The sequence below is a fragment of the Marmota flaviventris genome, chromosome 13, assembly GCF_047511675.1.
Source record: "Marmota flaviventris isolate mMarFla1 chromosome 13, mMarFla1.hap1, whole genome shotgun sequence".
In the NCBI taxonomy this organism is placed as follows: domain Eukaryota; kingdom Metazoa; phylum Chordata; class Mammalia; order Rodentia; family Sciuridae; genus Marmota; species Marmota flaviventris.
The window spans coordinates 2,190,133-2,204,348 of NC_092510.1; the positions used below are offsets into that span (position 1 = coordinate 2,190,133).

Here is a 14,216-nt window from a genome sequence, read left to right on the forward strand (position 1 = left end):
TGGTCTAGTACTCCAGTACACTTGGTAAAGTTCATAACTAGGTATAACCTAGCAAAGACACTATGGGAATCTTCATGATGATGGATTAAGGGCCAGCTATGTGGGGTGAGTGCAACCTGGGAAGAGTGAGTACAAACTTGGGAAGGGTGAGTAGGTGGACCCTGATGTTCACAAATTCTTAGAGGCTTTAATGTGTTACTAGACACTAGGAACAGGGGTTCCTGGATCCAAAGAAAAGTTCCAGACATCACTCTTATCAACAGAGAAATGATCCCAGATATTTATAGGTTCTTTGAATCCAGACATTGGCCCAAGTCCAGAATCAGAGTAGAGTCACTGTGTGTCTGCGGATCTTAAGCATTGGAACCTCCTGACATTCCAGCAGTTAATGTGTAAGGACCAAGTAGAGTCAAAGTCCACCTCCAGGGGAGTTTATATACATTCTCTTTTGCAGTCCAGGGTATAGGTTCCATTATGATGTGTTGAGGAATGAAATACATATTCTCTTTTGAAGAATATTTAATCTAGCTCAGAAGATAATTCATCCCCAAAAGACATCACTTATATACAATTGTGTTTGCATAGAATTTGGAAAGTAATGAAGAAAGTAAGAGCAAATGTATTACTGAGGGGCTGTAGTTAACCAAAGAAGTGTGAAGTTGTTTTTCATTTGAGGGGAAGAATAGATTAAATAGTTTTAGAAAGAGGTAAAGGGCCTAGAAAACTGTCATATTGTTCATTTAGATTGGGAGGAGTGAGTCAGTTATATTTTGCCCAACTGTAAGAGGTTCCAGATTTCTAAATTCACCTGGGGGAAAAAAAAAAAAAAAAAAAATATATATATATATATATATATATATATATATATATATATATATATATATATGTATATATATAATTTTGTATGTGTGTATACTAGTCAGCTTTGTGTTGTTGTGACCAAAAGACCTGACAAGAACAACTTAGAAGGGGAAAAGTTTATTTTGGCCTCAAAGTTTCAGAGTTCCAGAGTCAGCCTCATTCATTCATTGCTGTAGGCCTGAGGTGAGGCAGGACATTGCCATGGCAGAAGGGTGTGGCAGAGAAAATTTGTTTACCTCACATTAGAGGGGTAGCAGACAGACATCCAGGAGCCAGGTCAAAAATATAATTCCCAAGGGCTTGCTCCAGTGACCTGCTTATTTCCGTGATGCCCCACCTGCTGATAGTTACCACCCAGTAATCTATTTAAATCATTAGTCTTTCAAATAGATTAATCTACCAATTAGGTTACGAATCTCATAATTAATCATTTCACCTGTGAACATTCCTTCATTTTATATGAGCTTTTTTGGGGTAGCTCATATCCAAATAATAAGAATGAGTGTGTCTTAAGTTTTAAAATTAGAAGCTGAAATATTATTTTATTATCTTAGTCTCAGGTTGTTATTATGGCATGACAAACAACAGGCTATTGATTAAAGTGGCTTTTTGATATGGTTTAAGTGTTTCATAAATATTAATTTGTTGCATCAGACTGCCTAGGAGGATGTCCCTAGCAATCTGATCTGAATCAGAGTCAATTGTGTACATTTGTGATGTCTTTAGTTTTTCTATAAAACACATCACAACTAAAAATTTTTCTTTTGTGGTGCTAGAGATGAAACCCATCATATTACTCATGCTGGATAAGCACTCTACCACTGACCTATGCCCCCAGCCCAATTTTTCAGCTTATTTTAGAAATACAACCTTGAGTATGTCATACCTATGAAGGAATAAATGCATTCAAAAGTTGAGATAACTTTGCAGAATCATTCTCATGTATATGAGTGACTATTATGCAGAGAAATAAATTTGCTTTGGCCTAACTACAGTGTTTTCTTTTCTCTTATGTTCATTCTTATAAGCTTACTATTTGTCCTCAGTTTGTTTTCTCCTAAGTTATAGTTCTTCACAATTGTTCTAACATCTCACCTATTAAAAATTTCTTTGAATAATTTTTGTAGCTTTGAAGCATTTCAAGATTTATCTTTTTCTTATAGACATATTATTTATCAGATTATTTATAAGAATAATATTCAGTTAAGGAAAATGCATATTTTATAATGATGTCAGAGAATCAAAATGACATCTGATCCTACCAACTTTTTCTTCAGGCATCATAGTATAAAAGAAAGAACAATTCATATTGAAAACAGCAAGGAGTGAAGATTTCTGAGGGTATTTGAGACTTCACCTTGTGTGTATGTCAATTAGCTGAAAGATGCAGAAGTGCAGGAAATGCACTGTCCCAGTGCATAGGTAGAGAGATGCTTCTGTCCCAGGTCCTCACAGGAGGTGGGCACTCTGGGAGGATACTCTGAATGATTTTTTTTCCATTCCTCAGCAGAGAGGCTTTGACCATCACTACATCTAGTAGTGACCTGGATATTGCCCTGGTCCCGGAAGTTGAGGATGTGTCTTCAGACATAGAAATGTCATCCTGCAGCCTCTTGGGTAGAATTACACTCACTTGTCCTTTGTAACTGTGCCCTTCCTGACCTTTTTTTGGAATGGACTACCTAAGAATGACGGTCCTCCCAATAAAAGCCCACTTCCAAACATGCTCCCTCTCTCTGGCCAGCCTCTCCTGACTTTCCCTTGCTCTCCCATTTGGGGAGCTTGAGGCTGAGAGTGGTGGAGCCATCCTGAAGCTTGTTTAAATGTAGAGTGTGTGTCTGTGTTTTATTTGGTGTCCCTGGAAATTCACATTAGCAACCTTAAGTTCAGTTGTCCAAGTGGGTCAGAGGCAGCAGGGCACCTTGTTTTGATCATAGGATTTCACAGTGACCTCAGGAATCAACTAAAATAGCTGATTTTAAGGCCTTCAAGTAAGATTTATAAAGAAAATGATCATATTTTAAAAAGTATCAGATTGTTCTTCCCAAGGAAAGATTATACTATAAAAGTTGTTACTTCTTTTTTTCTTTTTAAAAATATTATTATTGGCGCTGAGGTTGTGGCTCAGTGGTAGAGTGCTCACCTAGCATATGTGAGGCCCTGAGTTCAATCCTCAGCACCACATAAAAATTAATAAATAAATAAAGATATTAAAATATTATTATTATTATTATTGCTATTATTATTGATACCATGAATTGAACCAGGGACACTGTGGTTAAGTGAACCACATCCTCAGCCCTTTTTATTTATTTATTTTTTTATTTAGAGACAGGGTCTTGATAAGAGGGTTAAGATCTTGCTAAGTTGCTAAAGCTGACATTGAACTCATAATCCTCCTGCCTCAGCCTGCTGAGCTGCTGACATGCACTACTGTGCTCATTTTTTTTCTTTTTCTTCTTAATAATAAGCTTTGGGTTGTGAATGAATGTGTTGTTTGGCACTGTGAATATCTCTCTCCTACTCTTGTATTTCAAATTGGATGTGCAGGTTACAAAAATTATAAATACTCATTACCTGAGGAAACTGTCCTCACAGGATTATTTGTAGGGTCTTAATATGTGATAACTTGTTTCACCATAAAGAAAATAACACAAATGCTTTTCATCCTAGCAGCAACCCTGTTGGTTGTGTGATCTCCACTGTATAGGTGAGAAGGCTGAGGCAGTGGAACATCCCAAGATTAGACAACTGGTTCATGCTCCCTGATTGCTCTGCTTCTCAAATCTGTACTTGGTCCTCAGCAAGCTAAGGTTTGTGTTTGGGGATGGGGGGGAGGGAGACACCATAGTGGTGAGAAAAAAAAGTGTGCAGAGGTGACTACAGGGGGAGCCATGGGCCATGATGGTCAGTGGACACTCATTAATGAAGGCCTGCTGGGACTCATTCCCACCCCCACCTGCTTCTCAGAGTAATGCTAGTAGATGCAAAATCATTTGCAACTGGGAAAGGGAGCAGGCCCTTTTGTTAAGCAGTTCATGGGTTAATCCTCACTTGACCCCACCAATGGGGAATCCCCTTTGCATAAAATACGAATGACTCTGACTGGACTGCTAAATTGGTGGCATTGGAGAAATTGCCATGGTAACACTCAAGGTAGCAAAGCCCAAAGAGAATTCATTGAAATGCTCATAATACCCCAGTAATATAATGTTCCAGTAACACCCCAAGCACTTTGGGGCTTCTTAAACTTTTTTTTTTTTTTTTTTTGGTGTGTGTGTGTTTGCACCAAGAACAAATCAATTCTGCAGTTTGCTGAAGCCAATGAGCACCTTCTCAGAGTAATGCTAGAAGATGCAGAACATTTGCAACTGGGATTACAGAGAAAAGCAATTATTAAAGTGCAGTAATGAGAATACTAGAAATGTTAATATGATAGGCATCCTTGGCTATTAAGTAGCATGTAAAAGAACAAAATCTGGTGGTGAACTTAGTAACCACTATTACTTTGAAGAGATGAGAGGCACAAACATTTCCAACCATGCATTTATTACCAAAAAATCTGTAATTTATATTGATAACAAATGCACAGGGCATGCTGAACCTATGTGGCCTGTCTACTTCAGTCATTGAAGTAAATGTTGAGTTTAGTAAGAGGTTAGTGAAAACAAAGATATAATTGTCTTTTACTCATGTTTGCATAGCCCCTTCCCTTCATTCCCCTGGATTAAGAATCCTGAGCCATGTGGGGCACTCCTTCAAGTCTCATGAACAACCTCCTGGGCTTTTAATTGGGCTTCTAGTGAACTCAAGTTAGGGAAAAGGATACCTTAAAAATATGGAGTCTTCTTGCTTGTGGTTCTTGCAGACTGCGTTTAGGTAGCCCACCCCCATTTCCCAACACCGTTTTTATAGTGATCCCCATAAACACTTGCATCATTTTGTAGGATGCACTCTTAGAAGCCAGTATATTTTGTTACCATTTGATATTCTCTCTTGTTTTGTAGGTATAGCTAGTGTTCCCATATAGCATTAGTTTTTGAATATTGAGCTAATAGCTAAGCGATCATTTTATTTTTTAATTTTCTATCTATGCAGTCACATCATCTGGAAGTTCTAACAGTTGCTTTTTCTTCTTTCCAGTTTATATGGTCTTCATTTTTACATTTTCTTCTGTTTACTGATAGGACTTTTGGTACATGATAACAGAAGCAGTGATATCAGTGAGTCGTCTTCCTGATTTTAAAGAAAATCCTTCTAATATGTCCCCATTGAGTCATGTGCTAGTACCAATTTTCAGCAGCTAGCAAGAGCCAACCATTAACTTTTTATGAGTTTTACAAATCAGTGTTAAAATATAGTCATTATTTAAAATTAAATTATAACTCCAACATTTGCGGCTGATGAGCAAGCACGTTTCGCATGGTGTTTGCTGCAATCTGACTTACCTCTGGAGCACAGGCTTGAACTTATCTGGCTTGGGACCAGATGTCCTGAGATGTTGCTTCTGAACACCCTGGGAACCCAGCGCCCAGATCTTCTCGCAGGGCTTTGAGGACTCATCCCCCCCCCCACCCGTGCATCTTCCACCTAACCGCAGGGCAGCAACTTTACATCTCCACCTGGCTGCTGTCCCACACTAGAGTCCCTGAATAACAGCCACTACCCTACTTTCCACCGTCCTACCAGCAGTTGGCTTACACTCAGTCTGTGGATCCCTACTCGCATCTGAGCAAAGCCTATGCTGCAGCCATAGCCCCCTGCACCAGCCTGTGGCCACCAGAAGACAGCAACAGTCCTGGCCTGGCCGCCAGAGCCAGGAGGGGGCCACCCTGCCTTTGCACTTAGGGTGCCTGGCTGGCCTGCTACCCCAACTCTCTAGGATAGAGGGAGGTTCTGTGGGCACCCTCGGGGATGCTTACAGCTGCTCAGACCTAGTGTTACCCCATGGCATGCCCTGGACGCTGCAGGCCTGGCAAAGTACCTGGGGCTCCACGACATGGCTCACCAAATGGAAGAGGTGGAGAACGTCAACCCACACCTGCTTGGGCCTGATCAGTCTGTAATCTGCAAAAGTCCCATTTTCCATGGCTAAGAACCCCCTGGGTCTCCCCTGTCAGAAGGATCTGGTGGTAGCCCTGATGAATCCCATGAAGTCTTCTGCTCGGTTCTGGGAAGACTGTCTCTCTTCAGCTCCACGTCCAAATATAAGTGACTGTGGCTGAAGTGCAGAGGTGATTGTCACCTTCTGAATGCTTAAATGCCTCTCTGCTGGGAGGTGTTCTCAGGAAAGCAAAGTCCAAAAATGGCTGATTGTTGTGGGAAAAGTTGGACAAGACTGGGCTAGATCTTCCAGCTGGAAGATGGAATGCTGCTCTTGTGACCCTCCTGACATCCTTGGTGGAAGAAAAAGCTGTTCACTTGGCTTGGTACTTTGCATATGGCTGTGAACTGGAGTTTCCTAGTAAGCCAGTGGCCAAATATTTAACCAGGCCTCACCTAGGAGGGTAAACCAAAATGGTAACAAGGAAGAATAATACTGTGGGTGTCTCTGCAAGGGTGTAAAGAATTCACGGACCCTCTCAATTAAGACCTAACACCCAATGGCAACAACAGGCCCTCCCTGGTCTTAGAAACCTACAACACAAGAACTTGTCTCATTTTTGCCTGATTACCCACGGGTTCGGCAGCCAGGTCATCTGTACCCCTGTGTCTGGGGTGCAGAACTACATCAAAGAAGCCCCAATTGTCATAGACAAATCCTATATGAACCCCAGAGACCAGAGTCCAGCAGATTCTAACAAGACCCTGTAGAAAATGGAGAAGCACAGGAAGTAAAATGGGGGTGAGCACAGGGTGGGAAGGGAAAGGACAGAGGAATCCTTCTCCACTGGGACAGAGTGGAGTCACTCTTGCTGGGGGTGGAGTTTCCAACCTGTCTTACCCAACTATCCAAAGTCCTCTGTCACTTGAGGCATGCAGGATCTTGACCTGCCCTCTAGGATCCCTGCAGCTTCTCTAGCACTGCAGTGTCTGTCCTTGAACACATGATCCCAAGGTGACAAGTACTGGTTTTTGTTTTGTTTTTATTTGTTCAGCATTTATTTTTTGGAACCCCATCTCTCCTTCCTCTGAAAGTGGTGCTACAGAGTTTTAGAACCTTCTCATAAGTTCCATGAGGCAGACAAGAAGTCACGTGCCTAGCTGTTGAAAGTTCAGATTGATGATATTCAGACTCTCTACCTACTTCAGTGATGATGCCCTCCAGGAGGAGGCAAAGGTACCATGTGCTCTGCTGCCAGTGAGCAGGTGCTACATTGATGCAAACCTGGTGCACAGAGGGATCATCTAGTGTAGGAAACTTGTAGAAACAATTCCTGCTGAAATTTCATTTTTCTTTTGTCTCTCTCTTTTTTAACTTTGAAAGTTAACTCTTTAAATGGGTGACTCTTTGGAATGACACGTTCCTGTAAGGAACCGAAAGTTTTGTTTGCATATTTATTTCAGATCTTGATTTTTCAAGTAAACTTGAAAAGGGTGGGCACTAAGTGTCTGCTGCTGCCTGTCACCCCTCAAACCCCTGTGGAGGCTCTGTATTTTGAGAAACAGTGTGCTGAGTGTACAGACTTTATTTATGCATAGTTTAATGGGATCTGTAAATACTGGTGCACTTCTTACAAGTTTTTGAGAAATAGGATTCGATTTTAATATTAACTTTTAATGGTGGTGGGATAATTCATAATATGTATTTCAATTTTATTAATCTGTACACAGGATATGAATAATTAAGAAAATACAGAGATTTGTTCTTAGTTTGTAAGATTCTGTTTAATCGGGGCTCTCTGTTCAGAAAGAAATGACTTCACATCTTGTTCCTGTGAGGCTCATTCACTGTAAGGTGAATGTGTGTTATATTTGATATGGATGAAATGGAGGTTTAGATTTGAACTGCATGTAAATATTCCTCAAAGCAAATTGTGCATATGATACCTGTATAATAAAAGTATTCTTGATAGAATCTGTGGAAAAATAAAAAATAAAAAAAGTAAAAGTAAATTATGGATATGTGAAACTAAGCCAATCATATTAAAAATACAGGTAATCAATTATCAAAACTCACCTTTTTTGCTTTTTTGTGGTGTCTTGCTATGATCTCTGCACTTCAGGCTGTTTATATGTCATCTGTGTCTGTGAGATGGAAGTGTTCCATGGTGAGTGATTGCATGCCTTCCAGTTACATCACACTGAAGGCTTTGACTTGGCCTTGATGGGAATAGTAATAATAGGATAATGACAAAGACTGGAAACTAGGGCTTTTATTTTCCTTATTAGTCTGTTGTCAGGCATAGACTAATATGCTTATGACCAAGATTGTGCAAATTCTAAACTCTTAACTAAAAAAAAAAAGGAGAGAAGGAAGAAAGAGGAGAAAGGAGAGCTTATCCCAGTGTGCTAACCTTCATATGTTGCTTTTCTCTGCAGACATCTGTGATGCTCTGCTGGCCTCTGCCTTGCCTTGGGTGTCCTTCAGCAGCTCTTCAGAGCTGTCCAGTAGCCATGGCCCTGGCTTTGCACGTCTAAATCAGAGAGATGATGAGTCAGCTGTTGTCTCTGCTCCTTCCTCACTGAGAGCTTGCATCTTTATTTCTGTTCCTGTAGCTCAAAAATTAATTATTTTCATTTTAATGAAATTGAAGAAATTGGACTTTTCATGCTATCTTTCTTTTTATTTTAATTTTTTTAAAATTTTCTTTGGATAAATTTCTTCCTTATTGGTTGCCCAGTAAATACTCATAAAGGAAATTAAGTCAGAGTAGAATTATTGCAGCTATTCATTATTTCCAGTTATACCAAATCTTTTTAGTATGACAATAGACTATGAAAAGGTTACTATTCCAGTGAGCTGATCATGAAAAACTAAAATATATCAATAAGTAATAGAGCCAATGTCAGAGCCACTGGGATTAGTCAGCAGGCCACCACACAGTATCTCTGTTATGGAAAGAGTCCAGGGCTGCCTGATGGGCAATGAGCACCATCCTGGGGCATCATATGAGAGGAAATCAGGGGAAGGCTGTGCTGATAGTAGGGATTTCCTTCCCAGGTAGTATGAAAGAAGCTGTGGACTTGCTTTTTGGAGATGTATCTTTCCATCTTAGGACTCCAGTGTCATTGAGTAAATTACTTTTTTCTGTTGCACAAATAGTAGTTCAGAGGATTAAATAAATACAATAAAAATAAATTACTCTAAAAAATTCTAAAGAAGTAGACTGATTTTTCTGTGAAAGGTGAGATAATTCATTCAGGAAGTACAATTTAAAATGAGCTCTGCCCCTTCTAAGTACATCCTTGTAAGTATTGGTGATGTAGCCTGGAGTTGAGTATTTGCTCCCTTTATGTAATATTTCAAAGATCTGGGTTTAAGTGTAGCTTGAGTTTCTTTATCTCTTTAAAATCAAACATGGTGCCTAGTTATCAGATACATTGATAGGAAAGAGTTGATGCAAGAGAAAAACCCAGAAAATGGTTTGCAAATATTATAATAACTAAGTAAACACTAAATTTTTTATTTTATTTTTTAAATTTTATTTTAAATAAGTGATAACAGAAAGCATTATAATTCTTATTGCACATATACAGCACAGTTTTTTTCATATCTCAGGTTGTATATAAAGTATGTTCACACTAGTTTGTGTCTTCATACATGTACTTTGGATAATAATGTCCATCTCATTCCACCATCCTTGCTAACCTCTTGCCCCCTCCCTTCTCCTCCTACCCCACTGTCCTATCTAGAGTTTGTCTATTCCTCCCATGCTCCCCCTCCCTACCTCAATATGAATCAGCCTCCTTATTTCAGAGAAAACATTTGGCATTTGTTTTGGGGGGATTGACTAACTTCACTTAGCATTATCTTCTCCAACACCATCCATTTACTTGCAAATGCTATGATTTTATTCTCTTATTGCTGAGTAATATTCTATTATGTATATATGCCATGTTTTTTTTTCCATTCATTTACTGAAGGATCAATTCAATTGTTTTAAAGAAGCCCAGTGGGCTTGCATGTTGTGTTTCTGATCTGTAGAGACACAAACCTGTTATGATTCAGGCTTCCCTGCAGTAGTACTTTGGAAGTTATAAACATATAGAGGAAAAATTCTTCTAGTTTCAAATCTACTTATTTCCATTATATATAATTTTAAAAATTTAACAGCTCAGAATATGATGAGCAGTCATTACAAAATGGTAGTACTAAATTCACCATGTATATTTAGATTACTTTCACTGCATATTGAAGTTAATTTTTTCTAAGAGAGTGACATTCAGCTGATTAGGTTTAGTGTTTATGGTTGCAACTCTGATTGCATGTAATGTGTGTTTCAGTAAATATTCCTTGATATTGCCACCAAACTTCATGCTCATTCCTGAAATGTGATTTACAAAGCTTAATGCATCAGTACTTCTTCTGAAGGATTATTTATGTGTTTTCTGTTTTATGTGTATGGTTTTTCCTTTTATACTCATGCATTTTATTTATTTCTGTATTTGTGTTGTTTTCTATTGACTTATGAAAAGTAATAAAGTATTTCTTAGCAACACTTTTGTGACAAATAAAGGAAAGGTGTCTTATGAACTGTACTGGGAAGGCTGAGTAGAGAAGTCTGGGCATGTTCAGGTGTTTCCAGTGACCAAAGACAGAGAGGCAGTTCCAAAGGGGCTGAGCATCATGGCAAGTGATCTTGTGGCCATGTTTGAGTCAGTGATTTTTTTTAGTATCTTACTGGAAGAGAAACTTATTGTAGTGATAGTAATGGATTTGTATTATCATTCAACATAGAATTAAATGCTCTTAGAGTTCATTTATTTTTTATTTATACATGACAGTAGAATGTATTTTAACATATAAAAATAGAGTACAACTTCCCATTCTTTTGGTTGTACATAATGAGGAATTACATTGGTCTTGTATTCATCTTTGAACATAGGAAAGTGATGTCATATTCATTCTACTATCTTCTCTATTTCCATTCCCCCCATTCCCTTCATTCCCCTCTATCTAATCCAAAGTACTTTGTTCATAACTCAGATGCTGAAATTGTGAGCTCTAAAGCTGAATGTGGTCACCTGCATGGGTGATCCCATTGGAGACAGTGGAAATTGTAAACTGCTTTGATTGCAACTGTAGCAAAAGTGGCAGTGAGAATGCAGTATCAGTTATTTTTTTTTTGCATAACAAAAGTAGATGGAGACAAATGGAACTGATTTGATTGTTCCTTTTTTCCTTGTAATTCTTGGCCTTACCAATGCCATTGATTATGTTTCCACAGAACATGGACTGCACTCATCTGCCTTCATTCCCCTTTATCTAATCAAAAGTACTTCTATTCTCCCCTTACCCCATTGTGACTTAGCATGAGCTAATCTGTGTTATGCATTCTGTAGGAACTGTACTTTGATTTTTTTTTATTTTAACATTTTTACCTCATCTGTTGGTGGAGCCAGGAAAATATTTGCCTAATACTTCCAATACTAGTCATTGCTGAGCATTTTAGAAACTCTTGTTAATACTAAGATACTTATTTCTCACTTCCATACAGTTAGTAGTATATACATTTATGTTATGAGCATCAGGAAGATAAATAAGAAAATTTTTAAAAAATGATTAGATCAGGGAAAATATTTAAATTTGTCCATAAAATACTAAATAGTTTCTTACAACATGAGAATTGACTATTTGAATTCTGAAATTTCCCAAATAGCATATGATATAAAATTTATTGGCTTTTAACCCAAGAAAATGTTTTTTTTTTAAAAAAAAAAAAACTTAAAAGAGTAAATAATAATTTAAAATATCTGAAAGTATGTCATTCTGTGATAGAAATCAGAATATTACTAAATATTCAATGTGAATCTTACCCTCACATTTTTTCCATAGAACCTAGGTTTGTTTATTGTTTTGCTTTGTTTTGTTTTTGTATTTCCATCATTATGCACAGGCAGGTGCCTAATGGAATTGGCCTATGTACCATCAAGTAGGTCAATTCAAATCACAGCAAAGGGACTTGCAAACTAGATTTCTATAAAGGTGAATGAAAAACAGGGATTATTTTGCCTTTGCACATCAGATATTTAATTCTATTTATTTTTTCTAAAAATTTTAGACCTATGAGGGCCAAGAAATTTTCTGTTTTTAAGCTACCATTATTTTTGTCCTGAGGGGAAAAAAATTTAAACACTGCAAGATGCACTATGGGTGTGAAGTGCTGTGGACAGGCCAAAGTTAAAAATGTGTGTTTTCAATATGTCCATGTGCTAGCACACAGCCCTTTTTTGGCAGCCTCATAGCTTTATTTAGTCAGCTTTTACAAACTGCAAAATGGTAGCATGGGGAAGCACCTTGAAACAACAAGGTTTAGACAGAATCTGCCCTGGAGTCATTATATGGAAGGTCAACATGCATCTGCTCTGGTTCTTTCCTGCTACTCCTCTAATTTAAGAGCCTCCATATTCTCTATAGAGCTAAAGTTCCCAGATGAGACAAACAGAATAAACCGGCCAGGTTTGTTGTAGTCAGCAGCCTTCAGAGAGGCAGTGTTAGGTGTGACTTTGTCTCCAACTATGTCAAATTATAGAATTATCCTCAGAATCTGGGATCTGCTGGACTCAGTTGCCTGTTTTGGATGGTTGAACACTTTCCAGTAATGCTTAGATTTATTAGTGCTGTTCCTTCCTTGCAAGATGGTATTTGGATGGACAGGACAGTCTCCTGCCCTTGTGGAACTGTATGATGGGAGGAGACATCATGGTATATGTCAGCTCCTCATGCTGGTCCTTGGCTCTTGCTGGTGCTGAAGGAGTTTGCCTGGCCTTAACCTTGAAGACTAGTTACATCTTCTCCTGAACCCTTTGGTGGACATTCTAAGTGTTCCCAGGGAATGTGTCCCATGTCATTTGGCTTCTTGCTGATGGTGTGACCTCCCTGAAGTCTGTGAGTCTCATTTATGGCCTGAGCAGAAAGTCAGGGCCTGGATTATGTTTACTTTGCCCCTGTCATGTTGATCTTCTGTTTAGATTCTGTTATACTCAGCTTACTTCTTTGCCTCCTTTTGATGACCTTTTGATGGGAATTCTGGGTCACTCTGAGCCAGTGGGGAAAAAAAAAGCATTGATGTTTTTTTTCCTGGCAAGTTAGGCTCAGAACTGATCTATCAGCTCAGCTGCAACAACTAGTCACTTTGCCCTATGAAACCACAGAGGGCATGGAAAATGAAAGCTTTACCTGGCCAGGGAGTGTAAAACCAGGAACTGCAGACTGTCTCTGACTTGGCATGGTCCAACATGTGATTTTTCAGCTTTACTATGGTGTGATAGTGATATGCATTCTGTAGAAACTGTACTTTGAATTTTGTATTTTAACATATCTTGGGCCACATGATCTAATATTAAGGTTGAACAACCTGTACTCTATAGCATATTGTGGTATTTGGTAGGTTAGGTGTACTTAATGCATTTTTCCATTTACAATATTTTTAAATGATGGATTTACCAGTTTGTAATGCCATGTTAAGTGAAGGAATATTAGTATTTGGAAAAGGGTGGTAATGCCCAGAGGAAGTTATTATACTTTTCCCCTTGATTGGAATTTGGGCTTTAAAGATGCTTTCAGGAGTGAAATGGAAATTTCTCTTTTCTCAGAGGGGACCTACTTTGACAGCAATTGCCATTAACCCTGTGTGTTCCTCAGTGGGTTGTACACCAACCTCAGAGCAGACTGTCAGGCCTCCAGATGAGCTCCCTGTCCCCCCCCGAGAACTGAACAGATCTGCTAATGCCACACTGAATCAGAGGTGGAGGAAGTCTGATGCAGCGGCAGAATCTCATTCCAGCAGGGCAAAGTGGTGCTCGTCTGTCATCCAGGTGGCTCAGGAGGCTGAGGCAGGAAGATGGCAAGCAAGTGGGAGGCCAGCCTCCACAACTTAGTAACACAGTGACTCAAAATAGAAACACCACGAGACCGAGGGATACAGCACAATGGTAGAGCATCCATGGGTTCCCTCCCTAGGATCGCAATCAATGAGAAAACCTGTTGCTAAATTTGGCTTACTAACACCAGATTTTTGTGACAAATTTTGTGTCTATGTTCACGGGGATATTGACCTGGGTTTTTGTTTTGTTTTGTTTTTCCTTGTAGAATCTTTACCTGATGATGTTACCAGGATGATGCTGGCTTTATGGGAACATATTAGAAACCATATCTTCCTATTTATTTATTTGGTAAGAGTTTGAGATGCATTTGCTTTCATTCTTTGTTTTGGCACTGGGGTTTGAACCCAGGGGTGCTTACCATGGAG

The 14,216-nt window shown here is 38.9% G+C and overlaps 1 pseudogene; it reads left to right on the forward strand.

The window, feature by feature from the left end:
- Positions 1 to 3,755: 3,755 nt before the first annotated feature.
- On the forward strand, positions 3,756 to 6,699 carry LOC114080236 (transcription factor AP-2 gamma pseudogene; annotated as a pseudogene).
- Positions 6,700 to 14,216: the final 7,517 nt, after the last annotated feature.